The sequence below is a fragment of the Eptatretus burgeri genome, chromosome 6 (assembly GCF_056783735.1).
Source record: "Eptatretus burgeri isolate ZD-2024b chromosome 6, Ebu_testis_v1, whole genome shotgun sequence".
Classification (NCBI taxonomy): domain Eukaryota; kingdom Metazoa; phylum Chordata; class Myxini; order Myxiniformes; family Myxinidae; genus Eptatretus; species Eptatretus burgeri.
The window spans coordinates 47334472-47351753 of NC_140966.1; the positions used below are offsets into that span (position 1 = coordinate 47334472).

The window sequence follows — 17282 nt, forward strand, 5'->3', positions numbered from 1 at the left end:
CTGCTTCAAGGTGTTGCAGGAATTGCTTTGGTTCGTTCATTGGTGAAGTTTGAGAACACATCGAGAGAGAGAGAGAGAGAGAGAGAGAGAGAGAGAGAGAGAGAGAGAGAGAGAGAGAGAGAGAGAGAGAGAGAGAGAGAGAGAGAGAGAGAGAGAGAGAGAGAGAGAGAGAGAGAGAGAGAGAGAGAGAGAGAGAGAGAGAGAGAGAGAGAGATAGTGGTGAGGCGTCATCCTTGTGGCCTGTGGTTGGGGCGAGGCCGCTGGAACATCAACTCAAACAGGCTTGAATTATTCTCCCCCTTTTTTTTTTCTTTACCCATTATTTTATTTAAATCTTGGCAAATATCCCTTTGTTATTTTGTTCCTCTCTCCCCCCCTTTCCCTTGGGATTAGCTTGGGATGTCTGGTGGGCTGTTTAATTGTCTTGTCCGTATTGTCTTGATACCTGTCTGTCCTTTAATTACTTAATCGTTACCACTGCATATCAGCGGGATTTTTTATCAATATGATTTGTCTATTGCTTGATGGTATACAATGTGTTTTCTTGATCCTGAGTAAAGGATTTGCATTCATTCCACTGTTTTGAATTTGCATTGCATTCCCTGTATTTACATACATTTGCATACTGTGTGTTGAAGAGTGGGGGATGTAAATTTGTGTCAGCATTTGGATAACTTCTCTCGGTCACATCTGACTGCTTATACGGCACGACATACATACTGGGAAGGTATTAATCTCCCGAGCACGTCAATTAGGCCCTCCGGAGCAATGGGCTGTACCCCGAGCCCTTTACCCAGGGGCTGGTTTGGAACATGGGGGTGGGGTGGCCAATGCCACACAATAACTTTCCACTTGATCCACTTCTTAACTTCCGAGCCATGAGCCAACCACATACTGCCAACAAGGCTCTACCTTGAAAGGCAAATCCTGGGGATGACGTCAGCCAATTTGTCTATGCTGCACTGTTCATGTGCTGTGTGATTAAAGTGTAATGGAAAACTGTTTTGGTTGAACCCTCTGTTTGTGGAAGGAAGCGAGTGCATTTTTCCAAAATGGTGCAGGCTTGATGACTTCTCTTCTTCTTTTCTGCCCCCTCTCCCCCATTTATATTTAGGTAGAGGGGGCAGGCCCCATGCTCCCTCTCCTGGATCCAGCAGTGCATCTTATGTAAGTTCTAAAAACTGAAAGGGTGACAATCACTGTTAATATAAATACTTAACTGATTGTACTGGCTGCACCATTTAGATTTTACTACGACATGAAGTAATCTAGTTAATGAATACCAATACATGGTTGCTTTATTTTTACAATGATTATAAAAACATGTGCTGAATACTTTTTTGAAGAAGCTCCTTACAAAGAACTACCATATAACAAAGTGGAAAAGTTCAGTCCCATGAGTTTTACTATGTTGAGGTTTTACTGTATTTTGTAAATTTCAGTCCCAGTGACTACTGTTTTGTTCTATTTTTTGGAAGAAAAAAACACACAACAACCCATAAACAGTTGTTTAACGCTGTAGTGTTTATCTTCATATCCGAGGCCCAATGATCATATCATTAAATATCGAAAGGTTTGCTTGAAATGAAAGAATACACATCCAAACAAAAAGTCACCATTACATCTATTGAGTCCTCAATTGTTGTTTTGTTAAAATATTAAACCATTATAGTTTGAAGAAGATAAAAAAATGAGGAAATTCACAATGCCTGCACAGCAGTAAGTCATATCTATAAGCTTGTGGAAATGTAACTCGAAATGGAGAAGTGATTGGTGAATAGAGGAAGATCGAAGTGCCTTACCATGTGATGTGGAAATTCCCTCTCCTCTGACTGATTAAAAAATTAATCCAAAAAGTTGGTAGAGATATCTATGAGAAAGTTGGTGGAGATAATTGATGTTGTTACATTTTGCACAATGTAATATTTATTTATTGGGTGTACAAATATGGCAGAATCTTGACCTTTTCCTCCAGTATGAACTGCTGTGCTCATAATCCTCCCACTCCTCTCCCCCCACTTTGGTTGAAAGTAAAAACATAATATCTCACTGTAATTGTAATTGCTTCAGACTGTCATAAATGAATTGCATGAATGTCCATCAGAAGACATCAGGAAATCAAAACGAAACCTGCAGTGAAAATCATCCATCCTGCCACACGCTGAGTGGATGTTGCAACATAAGGAAAAGGTTTCTGTAAAAACGTTAATTATAAAAATGAAAAATGGGAACTGCATGTAAAGAAAGAAAGTAATCTGCTGGTTTAACTAGCGTTTATTCTACATTATGTGATGATGATTAATATGTTCCAATATTTGTACAATGAAAAGGTGAATAGCCCTTGTGGTTATTAGATCATCGAGCACTCATTTTTAAAGCGATCAAAAGGTATTTCTTCTCCAAGATGTCGGACAAACTTTCTGTTCTCCTGTAAATTCTTCTCTTTTAACTAGCACGAAAGATGTTCAGAGCTTGGTGCTTTGAAATAAACATTAATTCATATAAAACAAACACATGCAAGTTCACAAATGGGGATGTTTATTTATTCATATTCAATCTGTAGCTGCATCATTTTTGGGGGTGTGGCTGTGCCACTCATGCAATGCCCCCTGTTACCAGCATGCTTGCACTCATTTCACCACCTTCAGAAGGATGACAGGCTGAATCAACCCGCCTGGTGTTAATGACAATGGCCTGACAGGGGCTTGAACTCAAGACCCAAAGATTTTAAACCAGCCACCCTAAACTATGAAGTCAACACCAGGCTTACAAATGGAGATGATGGTTCTGAAGTGAACTCTTTGATCAAGAGAGGGATAGGAGGAGAGAAGCAGTTTCTTCAAACATTCCAGGGAAAATATCGATCAATGAGACCCCCCTGATCCCCTTGATTCATAATATCCAAGAAATAATGGAACTTCACTGTGTACCCAAAAGTTACATACACTGGATACAAATGATATACAATGCGGACTATGACTTTTATATGATTCATTCGAGTGATTTCCAGATATAAAAGTGAGTTGGCTTGCTTGGTTGATGCCTCAACGAAGTCAGAGATGAGTACATCTATTAATTATGTACTCATATAATATACAGTGCCTTCAGAAAGTATTCACACCCCTCGACTTTCACCACATTTTGTTCTGTTACATCATGAATTTCAAATTTAAAAATAGAAAATTTTCACAAATTAATTAAGAATGAAAAGCTGAAATGTCTTGCATAAATAAGTATTCAACACCTTTGCTATGACACTCCAAATTGAGCTCAGGTGCATCCAATTTCCTTCGTTCATCCTTGAGATATTTCCTCAACTTGATTGGAGTCCATCTGGGGCCAATTCAATTGATTGGACATGATTTAGAAAGAAACACACCTTTCTATATAAGGTCCCACAGTTGACAGTGCATGTCAGAGCAGAAACTCTACCATGAAGTCCAAGGAACTGTCCATAGAACTCTGAGATATAATTGTGAGGAGGCATAGATCTGGGGAAGTGTATGAAACAATTTCTGGAATGTTGAACGTTCCCAAGAGCACAGCGAGCTCCATCACCTGGTGTTGGCTTAGCGGTTAGGGTGATGGCTTGAATGCAAAGCGCTTCATCTGGCTCATCACCCATCTTGCACCATCCCGACTGTGAAACATGGTGGTAGCAGCATCACGCTATGGCGATGCTTTTCAGCAGCAGGGACTGGGAGATTTCCGCAGGTAGAGGGAAGAATTAATGGAGTCAAATACAGGCAAATCCTTCAGGAGAACCTGCTTCAGATTGCAAAAGACCTTAGACTGTGGCGAAGATTTACATTCCAACAGGACAATGACCCCCCAAGCATACAGCCAAAGCAACACTGGAATGGCTTCAGAACAAGAACATGAAAGTCTTTGAGTGGCCTAGCCAAAGCCCAGACTAGAATCCCTTTGAGAACCTGTGGAAAGACTTGAAGATTGCTGTTCACCAATGCTCCCCATCCAACTTGACAGAGCTTGAGCAAATCTGCAAGGAAGAATGGGAGAAAATCCACAAATCCAGATGTGCAAAACTGATGCAGACGCAATAACCAAGAAAACTTGAAGCTGGAATTACTGCCAAAGGCGCTTCCACAAAGTATTGGCTCAGGGGGGTTGAATACTTATTGATGCAAGATATTTCAGCTTTTCATTTTTAATTAATTTGTAAAGATTTCAAAAAAATGTTTTCACTTTGTCATTATGGGGTATTTTGTGTAGATCAGTGACAAAAAATTTAAATTTAACGCATTTTAAATTCGGGCTGTAACAACAAAATGTGAAAAAGTCGAGGGATGTGAATACTTTCTGAAGGCACTGTAACTCCATACTGTTGGAACATGAGTATGTCTCTAAAGTACGTACTCTTAGAACGTGAGCACAACCATTAAGTACTTAATAGTATGTACACCATGAGTATTTATATTAAGTACATAGTAGAACGATGTACCACGCACACATGGCAAACCACTTTACACCCCAAAATTATGGCTGTATTAGTTTAATAAGTTATTTAGACTCAGTAAAGATTGTACCCCCATTCAGATATGCCTTCGAGTTGGTAGACAGTTGGTAGAGATAATTTGATGGTGCTGTTACATTTTTGCAAAATGTACCATGTTATTTATTAGGTACTTTATACAAATATGGTAGAATCTTGACCTCTTCCTCCAGTATGAACTGCTGTGCTCATAATCCTCCCACTTCGGCCCCCATAACATGTTGGAACTTGGTTAACACAATTGAATAGCACATTGTCCATAACTTTAAAACATTGAATTTTAAAAACAGCACAAGACCCTCTAAATTACGAATGGTAAGCAGTTTGGGGCTGTGAAGGTACATTTTAATCTGATTCGTGTTTTGCAAGATCAGCATTTATTTTAACACATTTCACACACAGTGGAAGAAAATTAAGCCAGATAGTTCATGGAACACCTTACTTCACGCAGTTTTGCAAAAAAACAAGAACGATCTATATTTACTATGAGCAGCCATTTTGTCTGAGAGTGAACGGCAAATTTGATTAGTTGAGATGACGTAAAATACCGTAATATCTTGTCCAAATCCTGCTAAATGGGTTTTTCAAAGTGCCAAAAGGGCAATTTGTGGTCTACAGTGTTCAAGTATGTAATTCAATTGAAAGAAAATAAATATTTTAAAGGCTAAAGAAGAAGAAAAAATTTTAAACTTTTTTTTTAAAGTTTACTGCCATTGATGCAACATCTTTTACACCACCTGATTTAACACGTTAAATTAGTTATTCATGCCTGATGTTTATGATCTTTATGATGTCCCTAAAAACAGTAAGTTTCCTGTTTGGAATGATTTTCAACTTTGCCTACCAGAAAGACTAAAAAAATTATCACAGTCCTCTCTGCGCATGTGCAATTGGGACAAGACTTCAAACAATTTTCAAAATTCAGTCAAAGTACTGCTAAACTGCAGGTTCGTGTTCCGATTCATGTTCTACCTTGTACAAAATATTTCATTGAATTGTAATTAAGTTGTTCCTCGATGATAAACTGACATCTGTCAACAGACAGACTGATAGACAGACACAGTGAACTATTTGCTTAACCCCTCTTTTAACTTCGTGCATGCAAGGGTAATAAAAACTACAAGGGAACTCTTTGTAATCGCAACATCGCCAGATATGCCTTTGCCCACATTATTATCTCATTATACATAGCTGTAACAAGTTTGATTTAAATCCCTGAACCCAGATTCAAAATATTAAATGATTCTGGCTGCCAGACCATGCGCCTGAGCAGGTTGAAAGTTAAAGCATATATTCCCCATGACTACTAGATCATAATTGTGACGTTTCATGTTTATTGATGAAGCGATTCAAGAGTAGGAAATTTTAAAATATTTTCGTTCAATCCCAATACAGCTGAAAGACCATGTAACCGATTAATTATTCATGAATACCCTGGTGTCCCGAACGCTTGGGGAACATGTGAGTGAAGTGTCTCCTCAATCTGTTCTGGAGGAGGAGATTTTTAAAGATTTATTCTTCAAAAAATCATAGCTGCTAAACCATGTCACCTATGAGGTCATATGTGTGAACCTTTTGTTCCTCATGGACAGGTGGTCATATGTGTGAAGTTTCATCCCAATCTGTTCAGCCATTTCAGAGAAGATTTTTGAAGGTTAAAAAACAACAACAACATGGCAGCCAAATCACGTTACCGATGACATCATCAATTTTTTTTTCTGTTAACCGTTTTATCCCAAGATGACCCTCAAAAACTTTCATACTGATCGGATGTAGTGTTCTACAGAAGCATTTATGACGTCATTATGAAGGCACCTATGACGTCATGAAAAAAAATCACACTCGTTTCCCACGAGGAGTAATTTCTGTGTGCCAAGTTTCAATTTTTTCCTTGGTGCGGTTTCAGAGATACAGATGTCCAAAGTTCAAAGAAGAGTGCATACCTCCAAAAGAATGACTGGTTTGCATTTTGTATCACTCTGTTAGGCCGGATCTGGATCCGGATCTTAACCCAAATCGAATTGGCTTGTTCTTATCACCCACCCAACACATCCACCAAGTTTTGTCCGAATCCGTACACAACAATTTGAGATATAGTGCTTTTCATGTATATTGTTTTTGGCTCTGTCTCTCAATGTTTAAGAATCACCTTTAAAATTCCAGTATCTGGATCCAGATTTTCACTAAAATCTAACCTTTTTGTCCTTGTCACACACCCAACATGTCTGCCAAATTTCGTCTGAATCCATCCACAACGTTTTAAGATATCCTGTTCACAGACAGACAAAGACAGGTGTGAAAACATAACCTCAGCCCACCTTCGGTGGTGCAGGTAACAATACCCAGCTGTCTGTAATTCACTTGTGTTTTTATTTGGAGAATGAAAAACATATTATTTGGCCTCCCAAATTACAAAAGAAACAAATTGAATGGAAAGGCTTGACAAAGAGGGTAATATTTGAGGACATTACAAATAAAATGTTATTTGAGCAAACTAATTCAGATTCATGCATATGCTTCACTTCTCATCACCCACACTCCTTCCTCCACTCCCTCCCCTTCCAAGCTATGCACCATGTTCTCGTATACACCAGTTAAAATCAGGCTGAAGCATTAGTGCTATAGATTTATATTCTAAGCTTCTTGGGGGGTGGGGGATATCAAAGTAAAAGGCTAGCTCGGTTAAGAATAAATGACCAATTTGCTGTGAGATTATTGATAAAACCCAGCTGATTCACTAATGAGCATCCGGGAAGGCATGGTTTCTGCTCTGCCTGGGCTGCATGTGGCATTTAATAGCTTTTTGTGGTTAACTATTAATGTCTTAAAAACTCAGTGCCACTTGAGATGCCCACTAAAAAGCTGCCTGTGCAAAAGGAAATGCCACTCAAACTCTCCTGAATGATGAAAAGAACAACCAAAAATTTGCAGACAACAAAATAAGAGACGAACAGTTGAAATGCACAAATAAAATACAATCAGTTCATTATAGCTCGTAGAACAAGCCAGTACAGAATGTTGTCACAGTAACACATGTTCTTATTTACACATTGACTGTATTGTGGTGATTTAGTGAGTGCAAAGTAAACAAGCGTGCAAACATATTTGCAATGTATACAAAGCTGACCACATATGTTGACAAGTCGTGTTGCCATACCATGTTGGCATTCCAATGGTTCGGCTTTTTGTGAATAACAGATATCGTGCGGCCGAGATAAAGTGAATGAGCAACAGGCATGTGAGTGTATGAAAACAAAAACTCATCCCACCTCCCGACAGAGAATAAGCCAAGATAAAAGAAAGTGTCATTGTGGATTTAATATTGTGCTGTATTACACCTTCAGGGAAAGATATGTTGTCAACTGTTTGCTTTCCAATTGTAGAACACAATGTGTCTGAGGAAATGAAAGCAAAAGGCCAAATCTTTCAGTTTGCTCGTTGAATTACCGACAGGGAAAAGGACCTTTTGTTTTCCCAGCCCTCCCCACCATTCCCCTCCTCCTCACTACTACCGCCCTCAACTCCCAAGAGTCTCACCCCAGAGTGATGCAAATATTTGGGTGAGAACAGCTGCATTTAAAAACAGTTTCCTTCAACTGAGTGGGGCATCCAGATATTTGTTGGAGTGAAGTGTCTATTTAATCATTTGAAGTCAAACACATATTGCTTGTTAACTGTGCAGAATCAGGGATGTGCAGTGGATTCCAGGATTGTGGTGCATTTATGGAGGCTTGCGTGACTCACTGGAAAAGGTTGATGCATTCGTTTATTGCCTCACTCAGCTGATTCACGAATGAGCATCAATATTACCTGGAAGCATTTTAATATTTCAAAGTGCTGGATGAAACTCCAGTGAGGAGAACCACTAAAGCTAGCAAGTCACTCAGTAAACCAACAAGTAAACTATGTTTAATAAAACATTTCAAGGAAATGTGAGATAATTCCAAGTACAAAATCGTGAATCACTTCTCTCTCTGTCTCTCTCGGATTTTTTTATTATTTACTTCTTTCCTTCTTTTTCTTGGGATTGTGTGGAGGAAGGGCACTTGCCTCTTTGTCGTCTTGCTTGGTTCCCAAATACAACTGTCTGATTTGTGCCTCACAGGCAGGGCATTGCATCATAAGGGACAGTTATAAAGCTGGCTGTCTCATCCGTTAATAATAGTTGGTGTGCATTAAAGATCCCATGGTGAGTTATCGCCGACACCCTGAACAAATTAAATTCTGGCTCCAATCAGTTCAGTCGAACGTCAATTCTGTCAAGTCGGTTCGTGAAGGACTTGGGTCAAAAACTTTGAATTTGTTTGTTCTTTGTTCATGAAAGTGAGAATATTTGGGGTCGTTAAAGTTGAAACAGGAGGAGATTCCTTATTTTCTTTCAACGGGTCTGAAAATTCCGATGAAATAAAATGCTTTCGATGTTTAATATGTTAACAAAGAAGGGCTACGCTTACTACTGAGTTACATGTCAACATAATCAACAAAGGTACATCGGTTGCTAGAACTAATGCTGATCCCTCTGAGTTTAACAAAAGATTCTCCTGCACTCAGTGGCATAACCACATTCTTGGAATTTCTCGAAGGTGCCTGGAATGGGCCGTAAATCACAAACACTGCGGTTATCATGAGACCTGGATTGGAGAGTTGTCTGTTCATGTTGCAAGAATTGTATTCAGAATGAATGCCCGATGGGTTTTACCCACTTTGTAAAGTAGTTAAAAGCTACAAGTCTACCTCACAACCCCAAACTGAGAAGCTCACATACAGCTTTTGAGTTGTGTTGCTTATTGACCTTTCCAGATAAGACTGATGGTTTGAAAATTATTTCCATATGTGTTTATTTAATTTGCAGGGATTGTTTACCCATGAACTCTGATGAATTTAACATGGTACTTTAGTTTGATGCAGACTTTCTGTTCAAGAAAAGTGTGTGTGTGTGTGTGTGTGTGTGTGTGTGTGTGTGTGTGTGTGTGTGTGTGTGTGTGTGTGTGTGTGTGTGTGTGTGTGTGTGTGTGTGTGTGTGTGTGTGTGTGTGAATAAATTATTCTGTTTAATCGTACGAATTATACAACACTGCTCATAAAGCTGTGGCACCTTTGTTGAAGAAACTTTGTCTGGTTGTTAAAAGTTTGAGGAACAAGCACATTGCTTCCGCAATTGTACACTTTTTGAGCTACAGAATCTCCAGCACATTCCAAGCAATGCCTATCCAAATAAGGCAGTGTTCCCAACTGCTCCTAAAACCGAGACATTTTGCCATTCTCATTGGGGGCACCTTGCTGTGGCAGATATAAAGACAAATGGAATGTTTGGTGACCTTTACATTCCCAGAAAGTGGATAAATAGTTTATGGAAATGAAATACAAATAGAGAAGTCAACAAAATGTAGTTTTCGAGTCAGCTTTGGACTTGTTGGGGTTAGCAAGAGATACGCAACCCTCCTGCTCTGTCGCTGGTGTGGTTTAAAAGAACGATGCATTTTGGTTTGAGCAACTTCAAACAGGATCAATACAAACTATTAAAATACTGTAAATGTTTTTCAAACATCTTACAAAGCATTATATTTATGAAAGGCACCACAAATCCTGATATCGCTTAAACTTTTGTATTACATTTGAAATACTGTATTCGGCAGTAATACTTTATATTAAGTCGGTGTTGGCTTAACAGTTAATGTGGTTGCCTTAAGATCTTAGGATATTGAGTTTGATGAGTCACAGTCATGCATTAAATAACACCAGGTTGGTTTACTGCTTGTCATCCTTCTGGGGCCGGCAAAATGAGTACCGGCTCACTGGGCAAAGGGGGCACTTGATCAGTTGCACAGCCACACTCCAAGCAATGATGGAACCAGCAGCCACAGGCTGCATACAAAACAAATGACATGTTTTTTTTGTTTTAGTAATTTTGCTGTGTGGAGTTAAAAGGGCTGGCCCATATTTATGTACAACTAAAATAGCTGCCAGTGTATCAGTCGGCCATCCTTGATCTTGATCAGTTCACAAAATAAAGTGAGGGGCACGTGTATGCCATAATCTACTGCACTTTAGCCAAGTTTGAACAAAATCAGATCATGCATGTCTGATAAATGGTTGGGGATACATTTAAGTAACAAAATGGCTGCCAGTCAACCATCTTGGATCTGATCTTGAAAAAAAATAAAAAAAATTGACATGCATATGCAAGGCCATCATTTGTTTTGTGTGCCAAGTTTAAACATCGGTAAATACATGTCTGAGAAATGGTTGAGGACATGTTCAACATCAGGGTTTTTTTTTTTACTGCTAAAATGGCCACCAGTCAGCCATCTTTGATCAGATAGCACAATAAAGTTAGGTGGAAATGCGTGCCATTGTGCTTGAATATAAATAGTTGGGGACACGTTTAAAGAACAAAATGGGCACCAGTCGGCCATTTTGGATCTGATCTGAGAAACAAAAAAGACATGCATATGTAAACCATCATTCGTTCTCTGTGTGCCAAGTTTGAACAGGATCGGAAAGTGCATGTCTGAGAAATGGTTGAGGACGTGTTCAACACTGGGATTTTTTTTCTTAACTACAATGGCTGCCAGTTGACCATCTTTGATCGCCTCGTGTTTATCACGAATAAAATCTGTCCACATATGTCCGAGATATGGTTGCAGATGCACACACAAAAAAAAATTGAGACCAAATCCATAAGCCCATGTTATGGACCAAGTCAAACAGGGGCTAATAAACTTTATGTGAGAATGTGGTAAAAGATACAGGAGCTTAATAACCAATTGTTTTGGTACAAGTATAAGGTGAAGTAAATACTTGTGCTGTCACTCAAGCTCATATTTTTTCAGGTTAGTGGGGGTTTCCTGGCAGAGATATGCACACTCCCCTCTCAGGTGTCAAGCTTAGGAGCAAATCTGGGCTCAGCCATTAAATGCCATCCCAGTTTGAGGCAGGGAGATTCATCAGTGTGTACCAAATGCAATGCCTTAACTGGATGTTAATGTTAGATCCCATGGTGTACTTGGTGAAAATTAGGTGAGCTATCACGATCCCTTGGGATAAAATAAAAAATTAAAAATCCCTGGTGGGAAAATGATGGCAAACAATCTCCATGAAGAAAACTTCTGCAAAACCAACACTACCAGAGTATGGTACGGGTGAGAAAAGGTCAAAAGAAGTGATTCACCATAAAAGGCTGAAGCAGGAATTCAGGTCGTCTTTTGGGAACAAAATTTGTATTTGATTCTACATTACTTAAATGTAGAGTACATGGGGGGGGAGAAAAAAAAAAAAGTGTTAAAAGGATTGTCATGTTCATTTCCCCCAATATTTAATATGCTTCTTACGTTGACCACTTTAATTACCATAATTGAGATCAGATTACTTTCTCTGGAAAAACTGACTGAAAATTAAAATTGATCAACTACAGGCAGATGAATGGGGGAAAAAAAAAAAAAAAAAAGTTATACAGAAAGATTCATTTCCTCGAGCACTGCAGGTACCAGTGGTCATAATGGTGCAGCCTCACCTCCAGACTGACCTTTGGGGGTTGCTACTGTGGTCATAAATGTTGTCAAGTAAGGAAGGAGCAGATTTGTGAATAGACCAAATCTGGTTAAGAAGTGTTGAATTTTTAAAAGCCTGGACCAGAAGCAGTTAAATCAGTCCAAGATAACTGGGGGGAGGGGGGGGGGGCAGAGAAAATAAAAAAGTGCAAAGGAGCCTGGAAAAGATTCAAGGCACAGCCAAGTGAACCTTACAGAAAAATTATAAAAATTCATTTCTCCTGAGATAAAGAAAAGCAAGAATTAGAAATAGCTGACCCAGAGGAGCAAACTTGCATGGTTTAAACAGCTGATAAAGTACCACAACTGCAACACATTCAAAGCATCATTTTATTTCAATAATGGAGGTGGGTTCAAACATACCAATTCAATTGGGCACACAACTTGTAAAACAAAGAAAATAAAAAAGGCAAAACTGGTGATACATGGCTTGCTCATTCCGAGCCATCCCCAGAGCCCCCTCCCCCCAGCACAATCACAATAAACAAAAGATACACCCCATGGGATTAGCAACACATTTTCCAGTCGTGAAAAATCACTTGGCCATTGCAGCTTTCTCAGACTCAATCTCTGGAAAGAAAAAAAAAACAGCAGTCAGCAAATGGAACAAAGCAGATCACTTGATGGGTTGTTGGGGGGGGGGGGGGTTAAGCAGCTCAAATTACCTTCTTGGGTGGGTTTGGAGTCTTTTACAAGCGTCTCTGTCGGTTTTAGTGACTGTTTATCAAACGACTCTACTCCCTTAATGTTTGGGTTCTTCTTGACATCACACTCCTTGTTTGGCATGGCAAGTCTGGGGGGGGGGTGGATGGGCGGAAATTGCCAAAATAGTCAGGGCGATGAACTGATTGTCAGATACAAAAACCATGGTGAACATGAAGGCTTTGCAATCAAAAAAGATTATCTGAATGCAGAACAATATATGCCAAATGAGGCTAAATCTCCTGTGCCCGACGACATAAAACAAATTTGCCCAGGAGGTTTAATACCGCACAGGAAGAGGGGCAAGGCCAAAACAAAAAGATGAGATTTAGAGGACAAGCACAATGGGTCGATTTTCAATCATGGGAGCTTCAGCTCCAATATTCAGACATGTCACCGAGATGAAACGGTCTTGGATGGCATTTAAATAAGAAAAAAAAAAGTGATCAGGATTATTAGGACTCAAAGGCCAAATCACAACAGCAAACTACAAAGACCAACTTGACATTATTCAATTTAACAAGGGATTAAAATAAATTCAAATCAAATGGAAGACCAAATAGGTACAGTCCAGCATTGGAGTAACCAGAAGGAACACAAACAAGCAAAAAAGCAAAGATTAAATCAGGAGGAACCTGGATAGGATTCACATTTCAACTGCTACTCTCCCCTCAACCCCATCCAGGCAGAGCCAAATGAACCTTATTCAAAAAAAAAAAAAATTCTGGTTGCCAAACCATGTGTCCAATCAAGTTAAAATTTAAAAGTTTTAAATTTTAAAATTTACATTTTACAATTACATTAAGTTTCATGTAAATTGATAAAGATGTTTCAGAAAAAAAAAATTTCAATCAAATATAGATGCTAAGCTATGCGACCTCTCAATTCCTTAAACTTGTATAACGATGGCTTGGGAACATTTGTGACATTTCCCCTCGATCTGTCTTGGCCGTAAAGATTGTATGATAAAGCCAATATGGCTGCCACACCATGTGACCCATGACGTCAGGATTAAATCATTCTACATCAGTTGCCGCATTTATGGTGAAAAAAAAAACAAAAAAAAAAAAAGTTCTGTGTGGACAAAGACAGACCCAAACATAATACCCTCTTCTTCAGCAAGGGCCACAATGCTGCTCTTTCAAAATAGCTGTACAAAGGATGAGGGACATTATATATATATATATATATATATATATATATATATATATATATATATATATATATATATATATATATATATATATATATATATATATATGCAAAAAAATAAGGGTGTCCCAAAAGTCACCTCAGGATTTAGAAATTAACACTTTTTTTTTTTTTTAAATAATTTATGATTAATTTTTTTTTAATATAAAATAAATTAATTTCTTTTTAAACCAAAAGAAAATTTACAAAAGAGATAAATTTGCTTTATTTATGAAAAATGATGCAGCTTAGAGGTCCTCCATTTTCAGCTCCACAGAGTGGCTTTCGACAGCATTTTCCATAACAGCGGACAACTCTGGCTGCAGATTGAGGTTGAATTTGAGGTTGCAGCCCTCGAATTTCTGCAGAGATGTTGTCCTTGAGCTGCTGAATGGCATGGGGCTTATTGATGTATACACGCTCCTTCAGGTAACCCCAAAGAAAATAAATCGGGAGGAGTCAAATCAGAACGCGATGGCAAAGAAATATCCAAATTTCACAAAATTATTCAGTGTCCAAAAATTTGCCTTAGAAGCTCCACCATGGGCAGTGGCTCAATTTTGTTGAAACCACATCTGAAGTTTATCCTTCACTGCACGACGCACAAAATTTGAGCATGGCTCGATAGACGTTGTGCTGCCATCCTCATTTTCAAAAAAATAAGGGCCGATAATCCTGACGTTAGACCACACCAAACTGCATTTGAGAGGATGCAACTCATGATGAATAGCCCTCGGATTCTCCAAATTCACAAAACCGTTCAAATGGAAATGAGCTTCATCGCTCATAATCAGTTTATGAACAAATCTCTGAATTTAGACTGAATAATTTAAGCATTGTCGATGATCAACTTTTGCACCAATTGCACTTTGGGTGCAGGTGCAAATCGTCTTAGTACGAGACATCCCCAACTGGTCAGAACTTCTGCAGATCAATGTTCCTGGTTCTGCTTGAACCTTGTCCAGTACACGTTCACGAATAATCTGTGAATGGACTGAACGTGGTCTTCCAGATCGTGGCAAGTCACTTGCTGACCCATATTGCTGGAAATGTTGAATCAACCAACGTATCATGAAATCTGAAGGTGGTTTTCTGGCATTGACGAGTCGGCAGTATGCTCTTTGGGTGAAAATAATTGATCGATGAAATTTAAAATAAAAATTCCACGATTTTGGTTCTTTGTTCAGTTGTGAATTTTTCCATGGGTAATTTCCAAATGTTAATGTAAACTCTGGGAAAAAAAAAAAAAAAAAAAGTTATTTCATTGCCAAATCCCTAGGTGACTTTTGGGACACATCTGTATATATATATATATATATATATATATATATATATATATATATATATATATATATATATATATATATATATATATATATATATATATATATATATCAAAAAATCTCCATTGTTAGAACGACACCTACCCTCCCCATCAACACAAATCACAAACTACCACAGGCCGTTTACATTGTGGTAAAACTCCATGGATTATAGATTTTTATAAATAACCAACAAAAAAAAAAGATTAAAAAGCACAAGAAAATGGAAACGTGATAAACTAGGGATGAGAACCCAAACCAAGCAGTTTGCAGGAATGGAGCAGGGAGGGGCACATTGTTCGACAAGTCCAAACTCGAATGCATCGACAAGAAAGGTTTGGCATTTCCAATTGTCCACGAAATATCAACTAAACAGAACAAGTCTTTATTTGCACCGTTCGAGCCACAAAGGCCACTTGCCCCCTCTTCCCTTTGAAAAATAAAACTAAAATTAAAAATAAAAACCTACATTTACAATTAAAAGCGAAGAATTGTATTGGGAGACCGAATGATGGGCCACACCCTGCTCGAACAGAAAAATCGTCGCGATAGACCCACTGCAGATACAAAGACCTCACCCCCTCCTCACCCCTCCTCACCCCCTCCACGCCGTATATGGTTAAAACCAGAACAATGAAAAACCAAAAACCTGTCATCGGATCACGTACACACCTCACAATTTCATCCCTAAAAACCCCATTATACACGTCCGACGACGAGACCACCCTTCACAGATTCCGTTATTCGGATTACCATCACCAAAAGAACGCAGAACACGATCTTCACCCGATTAAAGTAATTAATTAATTAATAAACCGTTACAACGACCTAAACGACCCGATTTTTTTTTTTCTTTTTCGTTCTTTTTTCCGGCCTGCGCTGCATTCTCACTACAATAGCAGCGTGAGGAGATGGGGGGACGGAAATCAGTGGTTACCAAAGAAACAATAAATAAATAAATAAATAAATCTAAATACTACCACACAACGCTACATTTTACAATAACCACGAAAAACTGCAGCACAGCCGAAATACCCGGAACCATACCTTGAAACGGAGCCCCTCGTTAATGAAAAGTGTAAAGAATGGAAATCTCCAAAAACAGTTAAACAAAATGGACCACGATCCGAGCTTTTATCGGCTGGAGGAAGAATCATGAAGGGCGTTCTCCATTTTCATTGGTCGAAGCGTGTATGAGCTCACTATTGGGTTCTCTCATTGGATGTTATCCGTGTGAAGGGCGGAGCTTAGGCTTCGTCAGAGAGCCAATTGTGATTTGATTTGCCTCGTATTTCGAGGGCCGGAGGCGGTGCTCGATCCCTTGAGATCGTGAGGAAGGAGGGATTTTTTTTGCTGAGGATTCCTCCGCTGAGGAAGGAGGGATTTTTTTTTCGAGCTGCCTGACGTTGGCTGCGCGCATTGTGACCACGACTGTGAAAGGAAATTTTTCATTCTTCCTTCCGTTTCCATCTTATTTTTAATCTGGCCCTTTCACCGCGCGACATTGTTTTGTCTTTGCATCGAATATGATGGCTACGTTGTGGAAGTCGGGGACGCTAGGGCGTCTCACTGGTTGGGGTTGGGGTTGGGGTGGGGGTGATGGGGCGGCTCGGTAATTGGAGGACGCTTAGACGGCTCATGGTTGCCTCACTTCTCCATTGGCTTGGTCGAGCAAGGGGGGGTGCTGCATCGTAGAGTACAGCGTTCTTAGTGAGGGACCGGCTGTCCCTTTTCCCCCAATTATGTGTAGACGTGATGCTACATTTCACGTGTAGTTATTTGGATCGTCACCAACACAAAAGAGCCTACCAATGCCTCATAAGTAAATGAGTATTTTCAACTATTAGTGAGTGCATTTACTATTGATGAATGTTAAATGCTCGACTGAGTGAAATGGCACGGATTGTTGAACGACGAGTGATGTGGATTCAAAAGTAGTCGAACTGGATGGATGTTTACAAATAATAATGGGTGTGGTGTACTGTGCGCTTTCTTTTTCCATCGT

General features: G+C 39.1%; 1 protein-coding gene and 1 long non-coding RNA gene across 2 annotated transcripts in view; one reads left to right on the forward strand and one right to left on the reverse strand.

Annotated features, from left to right (window-relative positions):
- Positions 1-15198, forward strand: part of LOC147024703 (uncharacterized) — a 54602-nt gene extending 39404 nt beyond the window's left edge. Inside the window, exons 2-3 of the transcript XR_015059161.1 lie at positions 1115-1167; positions 14835-15198. The gene's annotated coding sequence lies outside the window, so the exon portion shown is untranslated. The remainder of the gene's footprint in view (positions 1-1114; positions 1168-14834) is intronic.
- LOC147024704 (uncharacterized) lies at positions 12379-16483 on the reverse strand. The gene is made up of 3 exons (XR_015059162.1): positions 16325-16483; positions 12728-12855; positions 12379-12632 (listed from the first exon to the last, which is right to left on the reverse strand). It is a non-coding gene; the product is annotated as an uncharacterized LOC147024704 (long non-coding RNA).
- Between the last annotated feature and the right edge of the window lie 799 nt (positions 16484-17282).